This window comes from Pseudophryne corroboree, chromosome 12, assembly GCF_028390025.1.
Source record: "Pseudophryne corroboree isolate aPseCor3 chromosome 12, aPseCor3.hap2, whole genome shotgun sequence".
NCBI classification, from domain to species: Eukaryota; Metazoa; Chordata; class Amphibia; order Anura; family Myobatrachidae; genus Pseudophryne; species Pseudophryne corroboree.
Window position 1 is genome coordinate 16,987,857 of NC_086455.1, and position 27,966 is coordinate 17,015,822.

Genomic DNA, 27,966 nt, shown 5'->3' on the forward strand with positions numbered 1-27,966 from the left:
GAGGCCTATTTTTAGTCTGCCATCCTTAACATCTGGTGCAAAAATCAGCATAGTTTTATGATGTCACTGAAACACATGACTGCGACGGAAGGCGCTGACCTGACCCGATTCGACCTTCCTTTCTTACCTACTCCCTAACGTTGCTTAACCTTCGACCTTTTGCATGTTCTCGTGTAAGCCTGAAAACAAGAGTTGTGCTACAGCTTTGTGTGCGGACAAATTACACCGAAAACTGGGAAGGCTTCCGTGGATTCAGTGGATAGTCCGGATATCCTTGGAGATGTTGTTCTGTAATACTTATTAATAGAAGGATGCTTTTCCCCATGTGATCATATTAGGATTATCTGCTGAATTGATTCTTGGCTACCTGATTCGGTGCTGTGTACGGTGCGGTGAGGGAGGCTGTTACAAAGCAAATGTTTGCCAGATGTCCCTATTTTACGATTACAGTACTGCGATTATAACTAATATTGCTGTTTATTTAGACTGCACAGTGCCGGCTTCTGTGATCTGCAGCACCGGTTCATCTGCGCGACCGTCTGAGTAACCCTTACGCTTCTCAGGATTGCCGGCGGTTTTAAACAGCTGTGGCCAGTGAGGTTGCATTCAAGGATGCGGTCACTGCCCATGGCACGCCCAGAAAACAGTGCACACATGCCGCTGTTTCTGGAACTTCAGCAAACCCCGCGGCACAGGGTTCTTCACGTAACCGCAGGGTTTTGCTATTCACTTAGAGGACTGAAAATGAGACACAGTCATTTCAAAATCGTTAATTTTTGGAAAAATTAGGATTTGCTCAGGGTCTCCCGGCAGCACTCCCGCCCCCTTGCCCTCGGGAACTAATTAAACAATTGGAAGTTTCCAATTAGCTTAATTGGTCTGTAATTACTCTCCTTCCGAATCGGTGTCTTCTCCTCCAGAAGCGGTGAGTATAATAGTGTGACCCCCCACCCCCCTTAATATACTGTCAGCCCCCACCCAGAGGCAGTAGCTTGCAGAACTACATCTCCCAGCAATCCCCAAGCCCCCCAGCAGCCCCCTCACCAGTGGGAAGATGGAGGGGAGACCACTAGAGAGTTATCCATGGTTTCAGCTATATTTATGAGATGAGGCAACGGGCCCTATAAATGGAGTCCTCCTATGGATGGAGCAGAGAGATGCACCAAATCTGCACCGTAGCCCAAATAAACAAAGGGGGACATTTACTAAGCAGTGATAAGAGCGGAGAAGTGAACCAGTGGAGAAGTTGCCCATGGCGACCAATCAGCATTTTAGTAATATCTATAATTTGCATACTATAAAATTATACAGAGCTGCTGATTGGTTGATGGCTCACTTCTCAGCTCTTATCACTGCTTAGTAAATGTCCCCCTAAATTACTACAACTTTCATGAATATTAACAAGCCTCCATGTAAACTGGGTTCTGTGAGGTGTTCTGTCCCTACTTTATTATGATTTTTTGCTTCTGGTGAGATGTATGAGTTCATCTCTCAGACTTTCATCATTAGATTTGTACGGTTACTGATATCCTGGCCGGGGTTGCCATGGTAATTTGTGTGTCCGATGGGCTATGTGTCAGTTTACTTGGAAACATTAAGTAATATTTCACTACTAGAACAAGGAGTCAAACTTGATTGGTTGTTATAGTTACAAACCCTGTTTCCTGTGCATCAGTTTTCCTGAATGTCACCCATTGGGGGAATTCATTTGTTTAATGCGCTGCACTAAGTAATGGGCGCCCAACGGTTCAATTAAATTGTAGCTCACATCAGGCGCACGCGTTTCTGCTTGCAGCCTCTTGAGGTGGCGAGCAGAAACGTGTGAAACGGGTGCCCTGATTGCTGTTTGGCCTTGCTAATTGGAGCTTAAGACGAGTTTAGCTGCTTTATAAAGATAAACCTGGTCTATTTAGGCACGATAAGAGGGATTTTAATTAATGGGTGACCAAAACAATTGAATTGCTCCATAAGTTGCCTATTAATAAAACAATTGAACCCCCCACACCACCACTGAGTATTAGGTGAAACGAGCCTATTGACGCACATGATGGTAGCCAGTGTCTGTTTTCCGCCTAGCAATTTCTCAAACAATATAATAATAATAATAATAATAATAATATAACAATATAAGAACAATGTAAAATGAATATAACAATATAAGAACAATGTAATAATAATAATTATAATAATAATGTAACAATATAAGAAGAATGTAGTAATAATAATCATAAATTAACAATATAAGATTGATAATGTAATAATAATAACCTAACAATATAAGAACAATAATGTAATAATACAATAATTATTTTGACCTCCCCTCATGTTGTAGCATCAGAATACACTCCGGCTGTTGCACGGCTTTCTAGTCCTGCAGTGTCCCACGTCTGTACTTGTCCACATTATAATTCCGCAGGTGCAATAAATTCCTGTCTGGGATAACATTATTGTCTGATTTATACATGCGGGGAAAATGACTTGCCTGGGGAGAAGGAATATTGTACTGTGTGCTGCACTCGCCCACTTCAAAGGCCGACCAAGTCAGCAAAAACATCTCTGTTTTTCTAGGTCTCCGGGTTGTGGTTCATGAAGTCTGCTCCCTGTACGCAGGTTAGCAGTTATCTGTCGGCTGTTCCTTGTGTTCTGTGTCTAGTTACTATTTATGGGGTGTAGAACTTGCACAGCCCATCTGCAGTCTCCCATTTGCACATATTTCCATGGATAACACAGACTGAGTGCTTCTCACCTTTCACATGGTTACAGGGAATGAGAGAACGTGATTCTACAAAGGTTTACAGAAGGTCCAAGCTTTCAGATGCAGTGCAGTTCCGGCGGTCTCTGCTGCAGGTGCGATTCTGACTTGGGAGCAAAGCGAAACAGAGCAAGTAACTGTGCACCTTGGTAACACCATGCTGCACTGTAGGTGGGGCAGTTGTAACATGTGCAGAGAGAGTTAGATGTCAGAGGGGCGTGTCCTAGCTCAGAGTGAGTAACTGTGCACCTTGGTAACACTATGCTGCACTGTAGGTGGGGCAGATGGGGCGTTTCCTAGCTTAACTGACATACCCCTTTTCCACTAGCTTTTAAAACGCGGGTAAATGCGCGGGGCGCGCATTTACCCGTGTTTTCCCCTAGTGGAAAAGGGTTCCCCTGCAAATTCCCGGATCAAGTGGTCCGGGAATCCTACCCGGGTAGCTTGCTGGGTTGAACACATGTTCAACCCGGTAAGCTGTGTAGTGTGAATGGGAGCCGTGTCGATGCGACATGGCTCCCGTTCACAGTGTATGGGGAGGGCGGCGCTGGGAGATCATGTGATCTCCCAGCGCCGCTCCTGAAGCATCACTAGCAGTGTCACCAACCCGGCAAAATGCCGGGTTGGTGAGCGCTGTGGGAAAGGGGGCTGTAGCACGGGTCGCAGCCGTGTCAGGCGACGCGGCTGCGACCCGTGCTACAGTGGAAACGGGGTATAAATTGCAGTGTAAAAGTAAATCCATGATTTGTGAGATACTTGCAGCAACAGCCCTGCATGCAAAAATAGTAAATGCATTTGCACCCCTTGTATTGCAGCATGGTCTGTCTAGGTGCACAGTTATTATCATTTTTTATTTTCTCTCTCCCACTTCGGAATCAGGTTCTCGAAGCGACTATAATTTAAAAGTCCAAAACATCATCACGCATTACTACCCAATAACGCTACAGTACATTCACTGACTCTTTCATTTTATCTATCTATCTATCTATCTATCTATCTATCTATCTATCTATCTATCTATCTATCTATCTATCTATCTATCTATCTATCTATATTTCAAAATCACACATTTTTGGTTTCCCTACTGAGATGATGACACATATGGGCGGGATGTACTAAGCGGAAAATGCGGTAAACTCCCTGTTTACCGCATTTTCCGAATGTACTAACCCTCGGCCGGCAGGACAGCGCCGCGGCGGGGTAGCCTATGGGCTTCTCTCCGCGGCGCTGTGTGAGGGATCCGATCGGATCCCTCCCAGCATGCCCTGCGGCCGCCCCCGTCACCCCGCGCATGCGCAGACTGACTCCTGGGGCCGAATCCCGGAAGTCAGGCTGCCGCTGCGCATCGCGGAGGACAGCTCTTATCGGAAGAACTGTCCTCCGCAATGCTGATCGCATATGTTAGTACATATGCGATCAGCATCGTGGCGCAGGGCGGCGATGTACATTAGTACATCCCGCCCATATATGTGTATATTCTATCCTATGTCTATGTAACATATATATGTCATTATCTCCGTAGGGGACCCAAAAATGTGGGATTCTGGATAAGGGATACTCCACCTGTATATATAATATTTTTAGATATCACTTTGAATTCAATTCACATATTCTATTTTAGATTAACGTGCACAAGTAAGGGGACATCAGGTCTTTAGCAACCCTATATCACCACCATAACATTGAACAAATGCTCCCTGTGCTGGCCTGCCCCACCTGAGCATCCGACGTCATGATGTCATGCTATGACATCATTACATTGCGCAGAGGAGGTGTAGTCGGCAGTACAGGTAAGTATAGCACAGGTCAGTGTGTTCCAAAGGACGAAGGTGTCGCACAACAAAATAATTATTATAAGTCAGTAAAATGCTAAAGGGGGGAAAGAAAAGACACTTTGCACAGAAGTACCATCTCTTCTTGAAGATAAGGGGAGCTGGATTGGTCCTGTAGCTACGGCACACAGGAAGTGGCACCAGGATCGGAGGCCCCGCTCTGGCCTGTTGCTTAGCTGGCTGCAGCCTAGCAGCGGGATAAGCCTTCACAATGCTGAGTACACGGAACACAAGCCTGCCTCCCTTTCCCCTCTGTAATTATGGTCTGTGCAGGGCTTACAGCGATGCGGTTGTGGAAACTACGACACAGTATTTTTATTGGGTTTTCTCTGAGTTTAGGTATTGTGCAAATCATCACAAATGGCTGGAGAATATTAAAGCAATAGCCGTACTCCTCCTCCCCCATCATGCAACCATTACTAAAAGTATCTTTATAGGGTAACCACTGAATTAACACCTGGACTTCCAGTAGGTTGTGATCTGATCTGGTGTCACGTGTCCAAACTAACCGTGATCTACCACACCTTCCCACCACCATTCATAGGTAGAGATGTATCAAACCTTGGAGAGAAAGAAAGATTCCGTGTACAGATTCCGGGTGGGCCCACTCCTCTCCACAGAGCAGTGGCCTCCAGTATTGTGCCGGAGTCTACTGTGCATGTCTCTGGAAAACATGGCGCCTGCCATGTTCCGGAGACCAATTTCACTACTGCACATGCGCTGCGGCCATTTTGGCTTCAGCGTCCGACACGGGACTCCGGAAAGGTAAGTGTAACATGGGTGTGGAGTGGGCCCGCCTTTGACCCAGCGGCCCATGTGCACCACACACATTGCACCCATGACAGAAACACCAATGACTTCGCTCCTGCAAGCCACAGAGCCCCCTATCATACCCTCTTAATATGCCAGCCTTGTAGTCCCCCCACCCTGTGATATGCCAGTCACAGAGCCCACCTCAAGTCTTACTTACCTTCTCAAGTCTTACTTACCTTCTCCAATTGCCAGCAGGCACTGTCCCCACTCTCGCACTCTGGTCACTTTTCATACCGGTAGCCAGAAGGAAGCTGCCTCCGGTGGGCTTGAGCAGGGGAGAGCCTAGTCACAGTGCCAGTGACATTAATGCCAGTGTGTGACCGGTGCTGTGGTCCACCTTGCTGTGCTATTCCCGAACACCACCCATACAGGATTAGGCATCCTCCAGACTTGTCCGGAGGAATCCCGGAAGGGGGTGATCTACAGCCAAGCGTTCTGCAATCAACCAGTCGATTGCGATTGATGCATTGTACTTACCTGGTTTATGATGAACTTTACCTTAAGCAGATTTTTCTCAGTAATGACCGTCACGGATATTTTACAGAAACCCCCTCCTCTGCATATTTAGGATTGTTCGCACACTATCTTGCTTTTCCTGTCATATCAGAACCCAGCAGTTGCTTAGTGCATGCTGCCATTTCTCTGTGCAAGTCTGCCACACGGTAATGAGCTGACTTGGATTTAATTAGGGGCTATGTGCTACACCAGGCTTGTCTTATACCCTGTGTGTCTAGTGGGGGTCATTCCGACCCGTTCGCACGCATCGGTTCTTCGCTGCGGTGCGAACGGGTCGGAACTGCGCATGCGTGCCGGGTGCAATGTACACGCGCTTCGTTGTCGTCACTGGGCAGCGGCTAGAACAAAGAAGAAAGTGATCGCTAGCGCGATCGCAAGAAGATTGACAGCGAGGAGGTGTTCCGGGGGCGTCTACTCACCGTTTTCTGGGCGTGGAAATCCGAACGCAGGCGTGTCCAGGCGTTTGGAGTGCAGATGTCTGACGTCAATCCCAGGACCTTCGTCGCTGGATCCGTCGCACAGGGCAAGTAGATCAGACCCTGGTTTGGTTTTGCAGGAAACTTTTTTAGCATAGGAGGGCTGCACAAGCGATCGTAGTCCTGCTATGCTAAAATACACTCCCCCATAGGCGGCGTCTAGTTGATCGCACGAGCAGCAAAAAGTTGCTACGTGCGATCAACTCGGAATGACCACCAATGCTGGAAGGAGGAGTTGAGAATCCAAACCTCATTCCTGTACAGGACAGAGTGATGGGTGTTAGCCGGTTACCTAGGTATCGCCGCTGACAGGAGGGTCTCGCTTTGTGACATTGTCCTGTGAGACCCTGCTTAGCATGCCTGTGTGTTGGGCAAACATACATTTTTAACCCCTGCCTTGTCTGCACAACTTTATTGACACAGCTGGGCTTGTGTGCAGTTCCACCGAGTCTTTCATTCTTCTATCAGGAATGGATTCTTTCTGGAGTCATTGACTTTACTGTCACAACCTTTGGAAAACAAAACTGCATTAAGTCAAACGTCCCAAAGTCGTTTCCATTAGTTTCAGTGCTAACTGTAGGTGGCACCGCCAGTCTTTCCCATGTGCACAGTCCTATCTGAGGCTTCATTAATGCCCAATTTGACAAAGCTGAGGCATGAGGCACTGAGAGGTAGGTATAAGTCTAACTCAAAGGTATCGAGTCGGTTGCGGGTGATACCCATGATCAGGGCTGCCGTCAGGGGGTTGCTGAGGGTACCACAGTCCCGGGCCCAGCCTCTCTGACAGAGAAGGGAGGGTCCAGGCTGCTAATGCCGCCATCCGCCCGCCGCGGCTGTCCTGTCCGTACGCCTGATACAGCGCTGTATTGAAAATGTCTCTTCCAAAATGGCCGCCGCCTCACAGGAGACAGTTATAATTACTGTGTGGGGCATAATATGATGACAAGGGCATTAATGTGGGGGCATAATATGGTGTCAGAGGCATTACTGTGTGTGGCATAATATGGTGTCAGGGCATAACTGTGGGGGCATAATATGGTGTCAGGGGTATTACTGTGTGGGGCATAATATGGTGACAGGGGCATAACTGTGGGGGCATAAAATGGTGTCAGGGGTATTACTGTGGAGGCTTATTATGGTGCATGGGGTCCAGTATGGTGGCGCTTCATATGTGTTTAGGATTTTAACAGAGAAAATCTCCTATATATTTGACGAGGCTGAAGTTAGCTTCTTATTCGGCCAGCTTCTTATTCACTTCTTATTCAAGCTCCAGCTTCTTATTCACTTCTTATTCGAACTCCAGCTTCTTATTCAGATCATTCAGTTTCGCAAGGGTTAATAAGTCTTCTGTCACAAATTTGACACCTGAAATCAACAGAGTAGGGTCCCTTGCATGTGACCCACTTGTATTTTGCCTGGCCCAACACTGTTTTGGGCATGAAATACACTGGCAAAGTGGGCACACACACCATATTTTGCCATTTTGAATAAGTAGCTGTAGTTTTGCAAGGGTTAACTAGTCTTGGGCCACAAATTTGACACCTGAAATCAACAGAGAGTGGTCACTTGCATGTGACCCACTTGTATTTTGCCTGGCCCAACGCTGTTTTGGGCATGAAATACACTGGCAAAGTGGGCACACACACCATATTTTACCATTTTGAATAAGTAGCTGTAGTTTTGCAAGGGTTAACCAGTCTTGGGCCACAAATCTGACAGCTGAAATCAACAGAGGGTGGTCACTTACATGTGACGCAGTTGTATTTTGCTTGGCCCAACGCTGTTTTGGGCATGAAATACTCTGGCAAAGTGGGCACACACACCATATTTTGCCATTTTGAATAAGTAGCTGTAGTTTAGCAAGGGTTAACTAGTCTTGGGCCACAAATTTGACCCCCATAAACAACAGAGGGTGGTCACTTACATATGACGCAGTTGTATTTTGCCTGGCCCAACGCTGTTTTGAGCATGAAATATACTGGCAAAGTGGGCACACACCATATTTTACCATTTTGAATAAGTAGCTGTAGTTTTGCAAGGGTTAACCAGTCTTGGGCCACAAATTTGACACCTGAAATCAACAGAGGGTGGTCAGTTACATATGACCCACTTGTATTTTGCTTGGCCCAATGCGGTTTTGGGCATGAAATACACTGGCAAAGTGGGCACATACACCATTTTATAAATTGCCATTTTGAATAAGTAGCTGTAGTTTTGCAAGGGTTAATTAGTCTTGGGCCACAAATTTGACACCTGAAATCAACAAAGCGTAGTCACTTACATATGACCCACTTGTATTTTGCTTGGCCCAACGCTGTTTTGGGCATGAAATACACTGGCATAGTGGGCACACACACCATATTTTCCATTTTGAATAAGTAGCTGTAGTTTTGCAAGGGTTAACCAGTCTTGGGCCACAAATTTGACACCTGAAATCAACAGAGGGTGGTCAGTTACATATGACCCACTTGTATTTTGTTTGGCCCAACACTGTTTTGGGCATGAAATACACTGGCAAAGCGGGCACACACACCATATTTTCCATTTTGAATAAGTAGCTGTAGTTTTGCAAGGGTTAACCAGTCTTGGGCCACAAATTTGACACCTGAAATCAACAAAGGGTGGTCAGTTACATATGACCCACTTGTATTTTGCTTGGCCCAACGCTGTTTTGGGCATGAAATACACTGGCAAAGTGGGCACACACACCATATTTTGCCATTTTCAATAAGTAGCTGTAGTTTTGCAAGGGTTAACTAGTCTTGGGCCACAAATTTGACACCTGAAATCAACAAAGGGTGGTCAGTTACATATGACCCACTTGTATTTTGCTTGGCCCAACGCTGTTTTGGGCATGAAATACACTGGCAAAGTGGGCACACACACCATGATTTGCTATTTTGAATAAGTAGCTGTAGTTTTGCAAGGGTTAACCAGTCTTGGGCCACAAATTTGACACCTGAAATCAACAGAGGGTGGTCACTTACATATGACCCACTTGTATTTTGCTTGGCCCAACACTGTTTTTGGCATGAAATACACTGGCAAAGTGGGCACAGACACCATTTTATAAATTGCCATTTTGAATAAGTAGCTGTAGTTTTGCAAGGGTTAACTAGTCTTGGGCCACAAATTTGACCCCTGAAATCAACAGAGGGTGGTCACTTACATATGACCCACTTGTATTTTGCTTGGCCCAACGCTGTTTTTGGCATGAAATACACTGGCAAAGTGGGCACAAACACCATTTTATAAATTGCCATTTTGAATAAGTAGCTGTAGTTTTGCAAGGGTTAACTAGTCTTGGGCCACAAATTTGACCCCTGAAATCAACAGAGAGTGGTCACTTGCATGTGACCCACTTGTATTTTGCCTGGCCCAATGCTGTTTTGGGCATGAAATACACTGGCAAAGTGGGCACACACACCATGTTTTGCTATTTTGAATAAGTAGCTGTAGTTTTGCAAGGGTTAACTAATCTTGGGCCACAAATTTGACCCCTGAAATCAACAGAGAGTGGTCACTTGCATGTGACCCACTTGTATTTTGCCTGGCCCAACGCTGTTTTGGGCATGAAATACACTGGCAAAGTGGGCACACACACCATATTTTCCATTTTGAATAAGTAGCTGTAGTTTTGCAAGGGTTAACCAGTCTTGGGCCACAAATTTGACACCTGAAATCAACAGAGGGTGGTCAGTTACATATGACCCACTTGTATTTTGTTTGGCCCAACACTGTTTTGGGCATGAAATACACTGGCAAAGTGGGCACAAACACCATTTTATAAATTGCCATTTTGAATAAGTAGCTGTAGTTTTGCAAGGGTTAATTAGTCTTGGGCCACAAATTTGACCCCTGAAATCAACAGAGAGTGGTCACTTGCATGTGACCCACTTGTATTTTGCCTGGCCCAACGCTGTTTTGGGCATGAAATACACTGGCATAGTGGGCACACACACCATATTTTCCATTTTGAATAAGTAGCTGTAGTTTTGCAAGGGTTAATCAGTCTTGGGCCACAAATTTGACACCTGAAATCAACAGAGGGTGGTCAGTTACATATGACCCACTTGTATTTTGCTTGGCCCAATGCGGTTTTGGGCATGAAATACACTGGCAAAGTGGGCACAAACACCATTTTATAAATTGCCATTTTGAATAAGTAGCTGTAGTTTTGCAAGGGTTAATTAGTCTTGGGCCACAAATTTGACCCCTGAAATCAACAGAGAGTGGTCACTTGCATGTGACCCACTTGTATTTTGCCTGGCCCAACGCTGTTTTGGGCATGAAATACACTGGCATAGTGGGCACACACACCATATTTTCCATTTTGAATAAGTAGCTGTAGTTTTGCAAGGGTTAACCAGTCTTGGGCCACAAATTTGACACCTGAAATCAACAGAGGGTGGTCAGTTACATATGACCCACTTGTATTTTGTTTGGCCCAACACTGTTTTGGGCATGAAATACACTGGCAAAGCGGGCACACACACCCTATTTTCCATTTTGAATAAGTAGCTGTAGTTTTGCAAGGGTTAACCAGTCTTGGGCCACAAATTTGACCCCTGAAATCAACAGAGAGTGGTCACTTGCATGTGACCCACTTGTATTTTGCCTGGCCCAACGCTGTTTTGGGCATGAAATACACTGGCATAGTGGGCACACACACCATATTTTCCATTTTGAATAAGTAGCTGTAGTTTTGCAAGGGTTAACCAGTCTTGGGCCACAAATTTGACACCTGAAATCAACAGAGGGTGGTCAGTTACATATGACCCACTTGTATTTTGCTTGGCCCAATGCGGTTTTGGGCATGAAATACACTGGCAAAGTGGGCACAAACACCATTTTATAAATTGCCATTTTGAATAAGTAGCTGTAGTTTTGCAAGGGTTAATTAGTCTTGGGCCACAAATTTGACCCCTGAAATCAACAGAGAGTGGTCACTTGCATGTGACCCACTTGTATTTTGCCTGGCCCAACGCTGTTTTGGGCATGAAATACACTGGCATAGTGGGCACACACACCATATTTTCCATTTTGAATAAGTAGCTGTAGTTTTGCAAGGGTTAACCAGTCTTGGGCCACAAATTTGACACCTGAAATCAACAGAGGGTGGTCACTTACATATGACCCACTTGTATTTTGCTTGGCCCAATGCGGTTTTGGGCATGAAATACACTGGCAAAGTGGGCACAAACACCATTTTATAAATTGCCATTTTGAATAAGTAGCTGTAGTTTTGCAAGGGTTAATTAGTCTTGGGCCACAAATTTGACCCCTGAAATCAACAGAGAGTGGTCACTTGCATGTGACCCACTTGTATTTTGCCTGGCCCAACGCTGTTTTGGGCATGAAATACACTGGCATAGTGGGCACACACACCATATTTTCCATTTTGAATAAGTAGCTGTAGTTTTGCAAGGGTTAACCAGTCTTGGGCCACAAATTTGACACCTGAAATCAACAGAGGGTGGTCAGTTACATATGACCCACTTGTATTTTGTTTGGCCCAACACTGTTTTGGGCATGAAATACACTGGCAAAGCGGGCACACACACCCTATTTTCCATTTTGAATAAGTAGCTGTAGTTTTGCAAGGGTTAACCAGTCTTGGGCCACAAATTTGACCCCTGAAATCAACAGAGAGTGGTCACTTGCATGTGACCCACTTGTATTTTGCCTGGCCCAACGCTGTTTTGGGCATGAAATACACTGGCATAGTGGGCACACACACCATATTTTCCATTTTGAATAAGTAGCTGTAGTTTTGCAAGGGTTAACCAGTCTTGGGCCACAAATTTGACACCTGAAATCAACAGAGGGTGGTCAGTTACATATGACCCACTTGTATTTTGCTTGGCCCAATGCGGTTTTGGGCATGAAATACACTGGCAAAGTGGGCACAAACACCATTTTATAAATTGCCATTTTGAATAAGTAGCTGTAGTTTTGCAAGGGTTAATTAGTCTTGGGCCACAAATTTGACCCCTGAAATCAACAGAGAGTGGTCACTTGCATGTGACCCACTTGTATTTTGCCTGGCCCAACGCTGTTTTGGGCATGAAATACACTGGCATAGTGGGCACACACACCATATTTTCCATTTTGAATAAGTAGCTGTAGTTTTGCAAGGGTTAACCAGTCTTGGGCCACAAATTTGACACCTGAAATCAACAGAGGGTGGTCAGTTACATATGACCCACTTGTATTTTGCTTGGCCCAATGCGGTTTTGGGCATGAAGTACACTGGCAAAGTGGGCACAAACACCATTTTATAAATTGCCATTTTGAATAAGTAGCTGTAGTTTTGCAAGGGTTAATTAGTCTTGGGCCACAAATTTGACACCTGAAATCAACAAAGCGTAGTCACTTACATATGACCCACTTGTATTTTGCTTGGCCCAACGCTGTTTTGGGCATGAAATACACTGGCAAAGTGTGCCCACACACCATATTTTACCATTTTGAATAAGTAGCTATAGTTTTGCAAGAGTTAACTAGTCTTGGGACACAATTGTGAGACCTGCAATCAACAGAATGTGGTCACTTACATATCACCCACTTGTATTCTGCTTGGCCCAACATTGATTTGTGAATGAATTACGCTGGGAAAGTAGGCACAACCACCATATTATGATTTACCATTTTGAATATGTAGCTGTAGTTTTGCAAGGGTTAACTAGTCTTGGGCGACATATTTGATACCAGAAATCAAGGGTTAGATTAGCTCCTTATCGCACAGGGGAGTCATAGAGAGTCTATGTTGCGTTAAAGTTGTCTGAAGTCAGCTCTTATCCTTGCTTGAAGGAAGCTATACTCAGCAGGATTGGGGTGACGGGTCCCAGCAAAGCCCAAGAATATTATGAGTTGCAGCTGAACCCATCTGAGCCTCCAGTGGTCAAACTGGCATAATTGGCCAAACTGAGTAAAACCTGGTTACAGATAAAAACTCTTCTCAGTGGGTAGTGGAAGTGATGGCTCTAGACCAGGCTATACGGGTATCAGACCGTGGTGTAAAACACTGGGCCTTTGCAGGCTGACCCCAGACAATTGAGGAGCTAGCAGTGGTGATTGAGAGGTACCTGACCCTGGGAAATTTTAATAAAGCCAAGCAAGGGTTACAGCCAGTACATAAGCCCAATACCCAGATCCCCATTGTTAAACCAAACAGCCCGTCTCCAGTCATATGTTTTGAGTGCAGAGAGCCCAGTCATGCACAGCGGTACTTCCTAAAGCAGGGTGAGCTAGTGGATTGCAGCTCAGGGAAAACAGTACAACCTGTATTCAGTATGGCGCCTGGAATTATTTCCCCAGCTGAAACTACCATTTCATCTGATGGTACAGATTGAAGGCTGGGATATCTGGGCCTTGGTTGATACTGGCAATGAATTATCTATCATCTCTGCTAACCTGGTTCTTCCCGGGTCTGGCCAGGTTGTGCTTCTGGTAAAGATGCTATGTATACTTGGTGACATAGAAGAATGCCCATGAGTGCACCTGCCGGTGGTGATTAAAGTAAGACCAGTAAAAATGGTAGTCACAGTAGCTTCCAAACCTCTTTATCCACTAATCCTGGGCCAGGACTTCCCACTGTTGCAGGAGTTTGTTACCTGGCATGACATTGGCAGACAGACAAAGGTTAAGCTGTCGCAGGGGCCAAGATCTACTGGAAGCCAAGGTTGTATGACTGTAAACCCCTCTCTTGCCAGTGAGATTGAGACACATTAGTCCCCCATTTGCGAAAGAGTGTCTTTGCAGGACTTTAGGCGAGATCAACATAACGATGGCAACTTGTCTAATACTTTTTAAAATGTGGTAGTGGTAAATGGTAAGGTAAACTCTGCTTTACCACCTGAAGGTGTACCTTACTTTATGTGAAAAACATTTTTTTTTTACCTTGTAACTTATTTGCAAGGTAAAAGGGTAGACCAGTTGCTGATTCCCCGAAAACACGAGCAGCTGGTACTGAGGGCGGCTCACATGCATTTATGGGGTGGCCATTTAGGGGAGAGGAAAACTCTCCAGCTATGTTTCTCCTGGCCAGGCATTCATGCTGCAGTAAAAGAATATTGTCAGGAATGCCCAGTGTACTAAAAGAATGCACCCCAGACAGAATTTAGGGCGACCTTGGTTTTCCTGACTATAATTTCCATGCCTATTCAGCCAATTTTTATAGATCTGATAGGGCCAGTAGAAAAATCGGATCATGGGCATCAGTATATATTGGTGACGGTGGACTACTCCACCGGGTACCCGGAGGCCATACCACTATGTAACATGAAATCTAGCACTATTGTCCTGGAGTTCTTGATGCTGTATACCCGTCTAGGAATACCAATAGAGGTCCTGACCGACTAAGGTACCCCTTTTGTGTCTAAATTAATGAAATACCTGTGTCGCCTGTTAAAGGTGGATAGAATTACCATTTCGGTTTACCACCCGCAGACAGACGGCTTGGTTGAATGCTTTAACAGAACCCTTATGCAGATGATGAAAAGGGCAGTGTCACAGGAGAAGCGAGATTAGGACCTACTCTTACCTTAGCTAATGTTGGCAGTTTGAGAGGTACCCCAAGCCTCTTTTTTTATTATTATTATTATTATTATTATTATCCTTTATTTATATAGAGACTTTATATAGAGACTGTATGGGGTTTAGACCCTTCAAACTCCTCTATGGTAGACAACGCAGAGGGATACTAGATCTATTAAAAGATGGGTGGGAGCAGCAATTGTCCCAAGGGGATGCGGTTAAGATCCCGCCGGACGGAATCCCGGCGGTTGAAATACTGACGCCGGAACCCCGACCGGCACAATCCCCGACATATTCTGCCTCCGTGGGTGTCCACGACACCCATAGAGGGAGAATATAAAAGTGTGCTGAGCATAGCAAAGCACCGTGCCTGCAGCGTGGCGAGCAAAGCGAGCCCACAATGGGCTGCGTTCTGCTCGCCACCCCTGTCGGGATTGTGTGGTCGAAATTCCGGCGTCAGTATTTCGACCGCCGGGATCCCATCCTGCGGGATTTAGTACTGATCCCGTCCCAAGAGCCTAACATCGTTCAGTTTGTGTCCCAATTATATGGCTGTCTAAGGCAAATTGCGCCACTTCTGACCAAGCATATGGCAAGAGCTCAACAGGATCAAAAACGCAGTCATGGCGTTACTGCTGTCAACCGGACTCTCAATAGGGGCAACAAGGTACTGATACTTGTGTCTAGGTACGGCAGGAAGGTAGAAGGAAAGAGGTAAAAGTCTACCATGTGAATTTGTTGAAGCCTTGGAAAGTGCCAGTCATCCCTCTTTAGTGGCCATGAAAACCCCAGAATGTCAGGTGCCTACTGAAGTAACTGAGTCCTAGCCAGAAACAAGAAGTGGTAAACTTAGTAGCACAGTACCAGGTTGTGTTCTCTGCCCTCCTGGGGAAAACTCAAATCATACAGCATGACAATGTTACTCCACCCAGGGGGGTGATAAAACAAAGGCAATATTGTATATCTGAGGCCCAACAGGCAGCAGTAAAACGGGAACTGGAAGTGATGCGGCGCTTGGGGGTCACAGAGTAGTCAAACAGTGAATGGAATAATCCCATTTTTTTTTAGAGCCCAAGCTTTTTGGAGCTTTGAGATTCTGTAATGACTTCAGAAAGTTAAATAAAGTTCCTCGGTTTGATTCCTATCCTATGCCCCGGGTTTATGAACTTAGCAATAAGCCTGTATCTAACTACGCTAGATCTACTGAAGGGGTACTGGCAAATTCCTCTGATGGAAGCTGCCAAAGCAACAACAGCCTTCTCTACCACAGTGGGTTTGTTCCAGTCGCACCTTCCAAAGTTGGATGCAGTGTTACAGTCTCTACAGGCACAAGGGTTCACAGCTAACCTGGAGAAGTGTGCCATCATATCTGTGGAGGCAAAGTATCTGGGGTATATTGTATGCCAAGGGTAAGTTAAACCTCAACCTGGCAAGGTGGAAGCAGTCTTCACATGGCCTAAGCTAAAATGTATGTCGCAACTCAGGATATTCTTTGGTCTGGTGGGCTATTATCGTAGGTTCAGGGGTGGAACTTGCAGCGGTGCAACCGGCAGGGCCCCTCCACGATGAAGGGGCCCACAGCCGGAGGCACTACAATGAGTGAGACTGACTCATTACATGCCACCTGCCGGCGCGCTGCAAGCCGCCGCTTCCCCTTAACAGAATGAGGCTGAGCTGCAGTCTGGCCAGAGGGGGAGGAGGATGCAGTGGAGGAGTCTGGAGAAGGAGAAGGGGCCATCTTCCCCTCTCATTCACGGGCAGCCCAGCTGTTTCTTTTTGCTACCGGAGCCGGAGCATCACGTGACCATGCGGCTAAACTGTAGAGTTAGTGCAGCAGCATTCCTTGTAAAGGCGGTAAGGCAGCTGTGTGTTTATTTATTTTTATTTTATTATACATTTTTCTAATTGTACATTTCATCCTGCAAACTCAGAATCGCGGACCTCGAAGAGGCGGAGCCTACATTGAGGGGGCGGAGATTGGGAGGTGGTGGTCTCTCTGCAAATAGTAATGGTGACTGTGCAGTGACATATAACATACAGCACAGCATAGAGTGACCCCACTAAGGCAGCCAGGCACAGGGTCATGTGTTGTCACCCAGGGTGCATGTGCTGCTGCTGGCTGCATGATGCATAGTGTGGACATCTGTCTCCATGGGCCTTGTGTATCCTTGTACAAAGGAATTGACCCATTTTTATACAGTGAGAAGTCTTCTGAGTTTTTGTGGGAGTTGGATACAATTGGCCGACAGTTATCATATTGATATTCATTATGTCGACATAAAGAACTGTCAACAAACAGTCCCTTGTGATATAGCAGTTTCGTACTTTATACCGGTGACAGCAGTGCCTTTTTCTGGATCACATTGCATTGGCGATGTCTCAGCAGTGTTCTGGTGAGTATTTTCCCCATTATCCCTAATCCCTAAACCTTTCCCTAGTAGCTAACCTTAACCTTTACCCCTCCCCACAGCCTAACCCTAGCCACCACCCCAGTGCCTCACCCCTCCCCCCCCAGCAGCCTAACCCTAAAACTTTACCGTAGTGCCTACTATATTGGCGTTATGTGTAAAAGAAGCTCTACTGTGTGGCGTAATGTGTATAAGGAGCTCTACTGTGTGGCTTAACCTGTATAAGGGGTATTACTGTGTGGTGTAACGTCTATAAGAAGCACCACTGTGTGGCGTAACGTGTATAAGGAGCACTATTGTGTGGCGTAAAGTGTATAAGGACCATTACAGTGTGTTGTAACGTGTATAAGGAGCTCTACTGTGTTGCGTAACATGTATAAGGAACAGTACTGGGTGGAGTAACGTGTATCAGGAGCACTACTGTGTGGTATAACGTATATTAAGATACTACTGTGTGGTATAACGTATATTAAGATACTACTGTGTGGCGTAACATGTATAAGAGGCACTACTGTGTGTTGTAATGTGTATAAGAACTACTGTGTGGCGTAACGTGTAGAAGGAGCTCTACTATGTGGCGTAATGCGTATAAGAAGCAGTACTGTGTGGCATAACGTGTTTCAGGAGCACTACTGTGTGGCGTAACGTGTAGAAGGAGCTCTACTATGTGGCGTAATGCGTATAAGAAGCAGTACTGTGTGGCATAACGTGTTTCAGGAGCACTACTGTGTGGCGTAACGTGTAGAAGGAGCTCTACTATGTGGCGTAATGCGTATAAGAAGCAATACTGTGTGGCATAACGTGTTTCAGGAGCAGTACTGTGTAGCGTAATGTATATAAGGAGTACTACTGTTCAGTGTAATGTAATGTAAATCAGTGTAATGTAATGAGGTTGCACTACTGTGTGGCATAATTTGAATTGGTGGTACTATTGTGTGCCCACACCCCTTTTCAATGAGACCATGCCCTATTTTTTGACACACGTTTTGGATCTTGGGTGGGCTGGGGCAACGCATTTTGTTGCACCTCGGCCCACCATGGTCTTGTTCCGCCACTGCGTAGGTGCATGCGCGAATTTGCCACAGGGCAGCATCATTCACTGAATGTCTGAGGAAACAGTCCCCAGACAAGATCTAATCACAGATGTGCTAAATGTAGCACATCTACAATCATGTACTCTGACATGCGGGTGGATGCCCAGCACAGGGCTGGTCCGCCCTGCATGACTGGCCCTAGCCCCCCCCATCCCCCTCGCACAGGTACAAAACCATTGCACGGTGTCGATGATTTTGTACCTGATGAGTAACTCCCTGCAAACGAAGCTCCTGCACGCTGGCAGTCCGCTACTCGCCACATCCCGGCTCGCAGAGTCTGTGTGTAACACCACGCAGCTGCCTCGGGCCACCCCCCAACGGTCCAGACAGGCCTCCGTTGTCCGGACCGTGGTTCTAAAGCCGGTGGCATGCCCCTTCCCACCACATGACCGCCTCTGCCTGTCAATCAGGCAGAGGCGATCGAAGCCCTGAGATGCTGATAGAATCTCACTGGGCTCCCGGATTGCGCACTCCACAAAGTAATTCAGACTGCGATCGCTGCTGCTGCAATGATGCAGTCTGAATTACCCCCTAGGCCCGCAGAGACTACATTGCAGAATTTAAGAAAAGCTTTATACGCAGAGACTGTATTGATAGGCTCCTGATTCCAGGTGTCAAATTTGTGGCCCAAGACTAGTTAACCCTTGCAAAACCACAGCTACTTATTCAAAATAGCAATTTATAAAATGGTGTTTATGCCCACTTTGCCAGTGTATTTCATGCCCAAAACCGCATTGGGCCAAGCAAAATACAAGTGGGTGATATGTAAGTGACCACCCTCTGCTGATTTCAGGGGTCAAATTTGTGGCCCAAGACTAATTAACCCTTGCAAAACTACAGCTACTTATTCAAAATGGCAAAATATGCTGTGTGTGCCCACTTTGCCAGTGTATTTCATGCCCAAAACAGCGTTGGGCCAGGCAAAATACAAGTGGGTCACATGCAAGTGACCACCCTCTGTTGATTTCAGGTGTCAAATTTGTGGCCCAAGACTAGTTAACCCTTGCAAAACTACAGCTACTTATTCAAAATAGCAATTTATAAAATGGTGTTTATGCCCACTTTGCCAGTGTATTTCATGCCCAAAACCGCATTGGGCCAAGCAAAATACAAGTGGGTGATATGTAAGTGACCACCCTCTGTTGATTTCAGGGGTAAAATTTGTGGCCCAAGACTAGTTAACCCTTGCAAAACTACAGCTACTTATTCAAAATGGTAAAATATGCTGTGTGTGCCCATTTTGCCAGTGTATTTCATGCCCAAAACAGCGTTGGGCCAAACAAAATACAAGTGGGTGATATGTAAGTGACCACCCTCTGCTGATTTCAGGGGTCAAATTTGTGGCCCAAGACTAGTTAACCCTTGCAAAACTACAGCTACTTATTCAAAATGGTAAAATATGGTGTGTGTGCCCACTTTGCCAGTGTATTTCATGCCCAAAACAGCGTTGGGCCAAACAAAATACAAGTGGGTGATATGTAAGTGACCACCCTCTGCTGATTTCAGGGGTCAAATTTGTGGCCCAAGACTAGTTAACCCTTGCAAAACTACAGCTACTTATTCAAAATGGCAAAATATGGTGTGTGTGCCCACTTTGCCAGTGTATTTCATGCCCAAAACAGCATTGGGCCAGGCAAAATACAAGTGGGTCACATGCAAGTGACCACTCTCTGTTGATTTCAGGGGTAAAATTTGTGGCCCAAGACTAGTTAACCCTTGCAAAACTACAGCTACTTATTCAAAATAGCAATTTATAAAATGGTGTTTATGCCCACTTTGCCAGTGTATTTCATGCCCAAAACAGCATTGGGCCAAGCAAAATACAAGTGGGTGATATGTAAGTGACCACCCTCTGTTGATTTCAGGGGTAAAATTTGTGGCCCAAGACTAGTTAACCCTTGCAAAACTACAGCTACTTATTCAAAATGGCAAAATATGGTGTGTGTGCCCATTTTGCCAGTGTATTTCATGCCCAAAACAGCGTTGGGCCAAACAAAATACAAGTGGGTGATATGTAAGTGACCACCCTCTGCTGATTTCAGGGGTCAAATTTGTGGCCCAAGACTAGTTAACCCTTGCAAAACTACAGCTACTTATTCAAAATGGCAAAATATGCTGTGTGTGCCCACTTTGCCAGTGTATTTCATGCCCAAAACAGCGTTGGGCCAAACAAAATACAAGTGGGTGATATGTAAGTGACCACCCTCTGCTGATTTCATGTGTCAAATTTGTGGCCCAAGACTAGTTAACCCTTGCAAAACCACAGCTACTTATTTAAAATAGCAATTTATAAAATGGTGTTTATGCCCACTTTGCCAGTGTATTTCATGCCCAAAACAGCATTGGGCCAAACAAAATACAAGTGGGTGATATGTAAGTGACCACCCTCTGCTGATTTCAGGGGTCAAATTTGTGGCCCAAGACTAGTTAACCCTTGCAAAACTACAGCTACTTATTCAAAATGGCAAAATATGGTGTGTGTGCCCATTTTGCCAGTGTATTTCATGCCCAAAACAGCGTTGGGCCAAACAAAATACAAGTGGGTGATATGTAAGTGACCACCCTCTGCTGATTTCAGGGGTCAAATTTGTGGCCCAAGACTAGTTAACCCTTGCAAAACTACAGCTACTTATTCAAAATGGCAAAATATGCTGTGTGTGCCCACTTTGCCAGTGTATTTCATGCCCAAAACAGCGTTGGGCCAAACAAAATACAAGTGGGTGATATGTAAGTGACCACCCTCTGCTGATTTCATGTGTCAAATTTGTGGCCCAAGACTAGTTAACCCTTGCAAAACCACAGCTACTTATTCAAAATAGCAATTTATAAAATGGTGTTTATGCCCACTTTGCCAGTGTATTTCATGCCCAAAACAGCATTGGGTCAAGCAAAATACAAGTGGGTGATATGTAAGTGACCACCCTCTGTTGATTTCAGGGGTAAAATTTGTGGCCCAAAACTATTTAACCCTTGCAAAACTACAGCTACTTATTCAAAATAGCAAAATATGGTGTGTGCCCACTTTGCCAGTGTATTTCATGCCCAAAACAGCGTTGGGCCAAACAAAATACAAATGAGTGATATGTAAGTGACCACCCTCTATTGATTTCAGGTGTCAAATTTGTGGCCCAAGACTAGTTAACCCTTGCAAAACTACAGCTACTTATTCAAAATGGCAAAATATGGTGTGTGTGCCCACTTTGCCAGTGTATTTCATGCCCAAAACAGCGTTGGGCCAAACAAAATACAAGTGGGTGATATGTAAGTGACCACCCTCTGCTGATTTCAGGGGTCAAATTTGTGGCCCAAGACTAGTTAACCCTTGCAAAACTACAGCTACTTATTCAAAATGGCAAAATATGGTGTGTGTGCCCACTTTGCCAGTGTATTTCATGCCCAAAACAGCATTGGGCCAGGCAAAATACAAGTGGGTCACATGCAAGTGACCACTCTCTGTTGATTTCAGGGGTAAAATTTGTGGCCCAAGACTAGTTAACCCTTGCAAAACTACAGCTACTTATTCAAAATGGCAAAATATGGTGTGTGTGCCCACTTTGCCAGTGTATTGTATGCCCAAAACAGCGTTGGGCCAAGCAAAATACAAGTGGGTCATATGTAAGTGACCACCCTCTGTTGATTTCAGGGGTAAAATTTGTGGCCCAAGACTAGTTAACCCTTGCAAAACTACAGCTACTTATTCAAAATGGCAATTTATAAAATGGTGTCTGTGCCCACTTTGCCAGTGTATTTCATGCCCAAAACAGCGTTGGGCCAAGCAAAATACAAGTGGGTCATATGTAAGTGACCACCCTCTGTTGATTTCAGTTGTCAAATTTGTGGCCCAAGACTGGTTAACCCTTGCAAAACTACAGCTACTTATTCAAAATAGCAAATCATGGTGTGTGTGCCCACTTTGCCAGTGTATTTCATGCCCAAAACAGCGTTGAGCCAGGAAAAATACAAGTGGATCACATGCAAGTGACCACCCTCTGTTGTTTTTGCGGGGCAAATGTGTGGCCCAAGACTGGTTAACCCTTGCAAAACTACAGCTACTTATTCAAAATGGTAAAATATGGTGTGTGTGCCCACTTTGCCAGTGTACTGTATTTCATGCCCAAAACAGCGTTGGGCCAAGCAAAATACAACTGCGTCATATGTAAGTGACCACCCTCTGTTGATTTCAGGTGTCAGATTTGTGGCCCAAGACTGGTTAACCCTTGCAAAACTACAGCTACTTATTCAAAATGGTAAAATATGGTGTGTGTGCCCACTTTGCCAGTGTATTTCATGCCCAAAACAGCGTTGGGCCAGGCAAAATACAACTGCGTCATATGTAAGTGACCACCCTCTGTTGTTTTTGGGGGTCAAATTTGTGGCCCAAGACTAGTTAACCCTTGCTAAACTACAGCTACTTATTCAAAATGGCAAAATATGGTGTGTGTGCCCACTTTGCCAGTGTATTTCATGCCCAAAACAGCGTTGGGCCAAGCAAAATACAACTGCGTCATATGTAAGTGACCACCCTCTGTTGATTTCAGGTGTCAGATTTGTGGCCCAAGACTGGTTAACCCTTGAAAAACTACAGCTACTTATTCAAAATGGTAAAATATGGTGTGTGTGCCCACTTTGCCAGTGTATTTCATGCCCAAAACAGCGTTGGGCCAAGCAAAATACAACTGCGTCATATGTAAGTGACCACCCTCTGTTGTTTTTGGGGGTCAAATTTGTGGCCCAAGACTAGTTAACCCTTGCTAAACTACAGCTACTTATTCAAAATGGCAAAATATGGTGTGTGCCCACTTTGCCAGTATATTTCATGCTCAAAACAGCGTTGGGCCAGGCAAAATACAACTGCGTCATATATAAGTGACCACCCTCTGTTGTTTTTGGGGGTCAAATTTGTGGCCCAAGACTAGTTAACCCTTGCTAAACTACAGCTACTTATTCAAAATGGCAAAATATGGTGTGTGTGCCCACTTTGCCAGTATATTTCATGCCCAAAACAGCGTTGGGCCAAGCAAAATACAACTGCGTCACATGTAAGTGACCACCCTCTGTTGATTTCAGGTGTCAGATTTGTGGCCCAAGACTGGTTAATCCTTGCAAAACTACAGCTACTTATTCAAAATGGTAAAATATGGTGTGTGTGCCCACTTTGCCAGTGTATTTCATGCCCAAAACAGCGTTGGGCCAAGCAAAATACAAGTGGGTCATATGTAAGTGACCACCCTCTGTTGATTTCAGGTGTCAAATTTGTGGCCCAAGACTGGTTAACCCTTGCAAAACTACAGCTACTTATTCAAAATGGTAAAATATGGTGTGTGTGCCCACTTTGCCAGTGTATTTCGTGGCCAAAACAGCGTTGGGCCAGGCAAAATACAACTGCGTCATATGTAAGTGACCACCCTCTGTTGTTTTTGGGGGTCAAATTTGTGGCCCAAGACTAGTTAACCCTTGCTAAACTACAGCTACTTATTCAAAATGGCAAAATATGGTGTGTGTGCCCGCTTTGCCAGTGTATTTCATGCCCAAAACAGCGTTGGGCCAAGCAAAATACAACTGCGTCATATGTAAGTGACCACCCTCTGTTGTTTTTGGGGGTCAAATTTGTGGCCCAAGACTAGTTAACCCTTGCTAAACTACAGCTACTTATTCAAAATGGCAAAATATGGTGTGTGTGCCCACTTTGCCAGTGTATTTCATGCCCAAAACAGCGTTGGGCCAAGCAAAATACAAGTGGGTCATATGTAACTGATCACCCTTTGTTGATTTCAGGTGTCAAATTTGTGGCCCAAGACTAGTTAACCCTTGCAAAACTACAGCTACTTATTGAAAATGGCAAAATATGGTGTGTGTGCCCACTTTGCCAGTGTATTTCATGCCCAAAACAGCGTTGGGCCAAGCAAAATACAACTGCGTCATATGTAAGTGACCACCCTCTGTTGTTTTTGGGGGTCAAATTTGTGGCCCAAGACTAGTTAACCCTTGCTAAACTACAGCTACTTATTCAAAATGGCAAAATATGGTGTGTGCCCACTTTGCCAGTATATTTCATGCTCAAAACAGCGTTGGGCCAGGCAAAATACAACTGCGTCATATATAAGTGACCACCCTCTGTTGTTTTTGGGGGTCAAATTTGTGGCCCAAGACTAGTTAACCCTTGCTAAACTACAGCTACTTATTCAAAATGGCAAAATATGGTGTGTGTGCCCACTTTGCCAGTATATTTCATGCCCAAAAGAGCGTTGGGCCAAGCAAAATACAACTGCGACACATGTAAGTGACCACCCTCTGTTGATTTCAGGTGTCAGATTTGTGGCCCAAGACTGGTTAACCCTTGCAAAACTACAGCTACTTATTCAAAATGGTAAAATATGGTGTGTGTGCCCACTTTGCCAGTGTATTTCATGCCCGAAACAGCGTTGGGCCAAACAAAATACAAGTGGGTGATATGTAAGTGACCACCCTCTGCTGATTTCAGGGGTCAAATTTGTGGCCCAAGACTAGTTAACCCTTGCAAAACTACAGCTGCTTATTCAAAATGGCAAAATATGGTGTGTGTGCCCACTTTGCCAGTGTATTGTATGCCCAAAACAGCGTTGGGCCAAGCAAAATACAAGTGGGTCATATGTAAGTGACCACCCTCTGTTGATTTCAGGGGTCAAATTTGTGGCCCAAGACTAGTTAACCCTTGCAAAACTACAGCTACTTATTCAAAATGGCAATTTATAAAATGGTGTCTGTGCCCACTTTGCCAGTGTATTTCATGCCCAAAACAGCGTTGGGCCAAGCAAAATACAAGTGGGTCATATGTAAGTGACCACCCTCTGTTGATTTCAGTTGTCAAATTTGTGGCCCAAGACTGGTTAACCCTTGCAAAACTACAGCTACTTATTCAAAATAGCAAATCATGGTGTGTGTGCCCACTTTGCCAGTGTATTTCATGCCCAAAACAGCGTTGAGCCAGGAAAAATACAAGTGGGTCACATGCAAGTGACCACCCTCTATTGTTTTTGCGGGTCAAATGTGTGGCCCAAGACTGGTTAACCCTTGCAAAACTACAGCTACTTATTCAAAATGGTAAGATATGGTGTGTGTGCCCACTTTGCCAGTGTACTGTATTTCATGCCCAAAACAGCGTTGGGCCAAGCAAAATACAACTGCGTCATATGTAAGTGACCACCCTCTGTTGATTTCAGGTGTCAGATTTGTGGCCCAAGACTGGTTAACCCTTGCAAAACTACAGCTACTTATTCAAAATGGTAAAATATGGTGTGTGTGCCCACTTTGCCAGTGTATTTCATGCCCAAAACAGCGTTGGGCCAGGCAAAATACAACTGCGTCATATGTAAGTGACCACCCTCTGTTGTTTTTGGGGGTCAAATTTGTGGCCCAAGACCTGTTAACCCTTGCAAAACTACAGCTACTTATTCAAAATGGTAAAATATGGTGTGTGTGCCCACTTTGCCAGTGTACTGTATTTCATGCCCAAAACAGCGTTGGGCCAAGCAAAATACAACTGCGTCATATGTAAGTGACCACCCTCTGTTGATTTCAGGTGTCAGATTTGTGGCCCAAGACTGGTTAACCTTTGCAAAACTACAGCTACTTATTCAAAATGGTAAAATATGGTGTGTGTGCCCACTTTGCCAGTGTATTTCATGCCCAAAACAGCGTTGGGCCAGGCAAAATACAACTGCGTCATATGTAAGTGACCACTATCTGTTGTTTTTGGGGGTCAAATTTGTGGCCCAAGACTAGTTAACCCTTGCTAAACTACAGCTACTTATTCAAAATGGCAAAATATGGTGTGTGTGCCCACTTTGCCAGTGTATTTCATGCCCAAAACAGCGTTGGGCCAAGCAAAATACAACTGCGTCATATGTAAGTGACCACCCTCTGTTGATTTCAGGTGTCAGATTTGTGGCCCAAGACTGGTTAACCCTTGAAAAACTACAGCTACTTATTCAAAATGGTAAAATATGGTGTGTGTGCCCACTTTGCCAGTGTATTTCATGCCCAAAACAGCGTTGGGCCAAGCAAAATACAACTGCGTCATATGTAAGTGACCACCCTCTGTTGTTTTTGGGGGTCAAATTTGTGGCCCAAGACTAGTTAACCCTTGCTAAACTACAGCTACTTATTCAAAATGGCAAAATATGGTGTGTGCCCACTTTGCCAGTATATTTCATGCTCAAAACAGCGTTGGGCCAGGCAAAATACAACTGCGTCATATATAAGTGACCACCCTCTGTTGTTTTTGGGGGTCAAATTTGTGGCCCAAGACTAGTTAACCCTTGCTAAACTACAGCTACTTATTCAAAATGGCAAAATATGGTGTGTGTGCCCACTTTGCCAGTATATTTCATGCCCAAAACAGCGTTGGGCCAAGCAAAATACAACTGCGTCACATGTAAGTGACCACCCTCTGTTGATTTCAGGTGTCAGATTTGTGGCCCAAGACTGGTTAATCCTTGCAAAACTACAGCTACTTATTCAAAATGGTAAAATATGGTGTGTGTGCCCACTTTGCCAGTGTATTTCATGCCCAAAACAGCGTTGGGCCAAACAAAATACAAGTGGGTGATATGTAAGTGACCACCTTCTGCTGATTTCAGGGGTCAAATTTGTGGCCCAAGACTAGTTAACCCTTGCAAAACTACAGCTACTTATTCAAAATGGCAAAATATGGTGTGTGTGCCCACTTTGCCAGTGTATTTCATGCCCAAAACAGCATTGGGCCAGGCAAAATACAAGTGGGTCACATGCAAGTGACCACTCTCTGTTGATTTCAGGTGTCAAATTTGTGTCCCAAGACTAGTTAACCCTTGCAAAACTACAGCTACTTATTCAAAATAGCAATTTATAAAATGGTGTTTATGCCCACTTTGCCAGTGTATTTCATGCCCAAAACAGCATTGGGCCAAGCAAAATACAAGTGGGTGATATGTAAGTGACCACCCTCTGTTGATTTCAGGGGTAAAATTTGTGGCCCAAGACTAGTTAACCCTTGCAAAACTACAGCTACTTATTCAAAATGGCAAAATATGGTGTGTGTGCCCATTTTGCCAGTGTATTTCATGCCCAAAACAGCGTTGGGCCAAACAAAATACAAGTGGGTGATATGTAAGTGACCACCCTCTGCTGATTTCAGGGGTCAAATTTGTGGCCCAAGACTAGTTAACCCTTGCAAAACTACAGCTACTTATTCAAAATGGCAAAATATGCTGTGTGTGCCCACTTTGCCAGTGTATTTCATGCCCAAAACAGCGTTGGGCCAAACAAAATACAAGTGGGTGATATGTAAGTGACCACCCTCTGCTGATTTCATGTGTCAAATTTGTGGCCCAAGACTAGTTAACCCTTGCAAAACCACAGCTACTTATTCAAAATAGCAATTTATAAAATGGTGTTTATGCCCACTTTGCCAGTGTATTTCATGCCCAAAACAGCATTGGGCCAAACAAAATACAAGTGGGTGATATGTAAGTGACCACCCTCTGCTGATTTCAGGGGTCAAATTTGTGGCCCAAGACT

General features: G+C 44.9%; 1 protein-coding gene and 1 long non-coding RNA gene across 7 annotated transcripts in view; one reads left to right on the plus strand and one right to left on the minus strand.

Annotated features, from left to right (window-relative positions):
* ARHGEF11 (Rho guanine nucleotide exchange factor 11) overlaps positions 1 to 27,966 on the plus strand; it is a 210,601-nt gene that overhangs the window by 35,573 nt on the left and 147,062 nt on the right. The window lies entirely within an intron of this gene.
* Positions 6,785 to 27,966, minus strand: part of LOC134980331 (uncharacterized) — a 34,950-nt gene continuing 13,768 nt past the window's right edge. The window contains exon 2 of the long non-coding RNA XR_010190378.1: positions 6,785 to 6,898. This is a non-coding gene — a long non-coding RNA (uncharacterized LOC134980331). The remainder of the gene's footprint in view (positions 6,899 to 27,966) is intronic.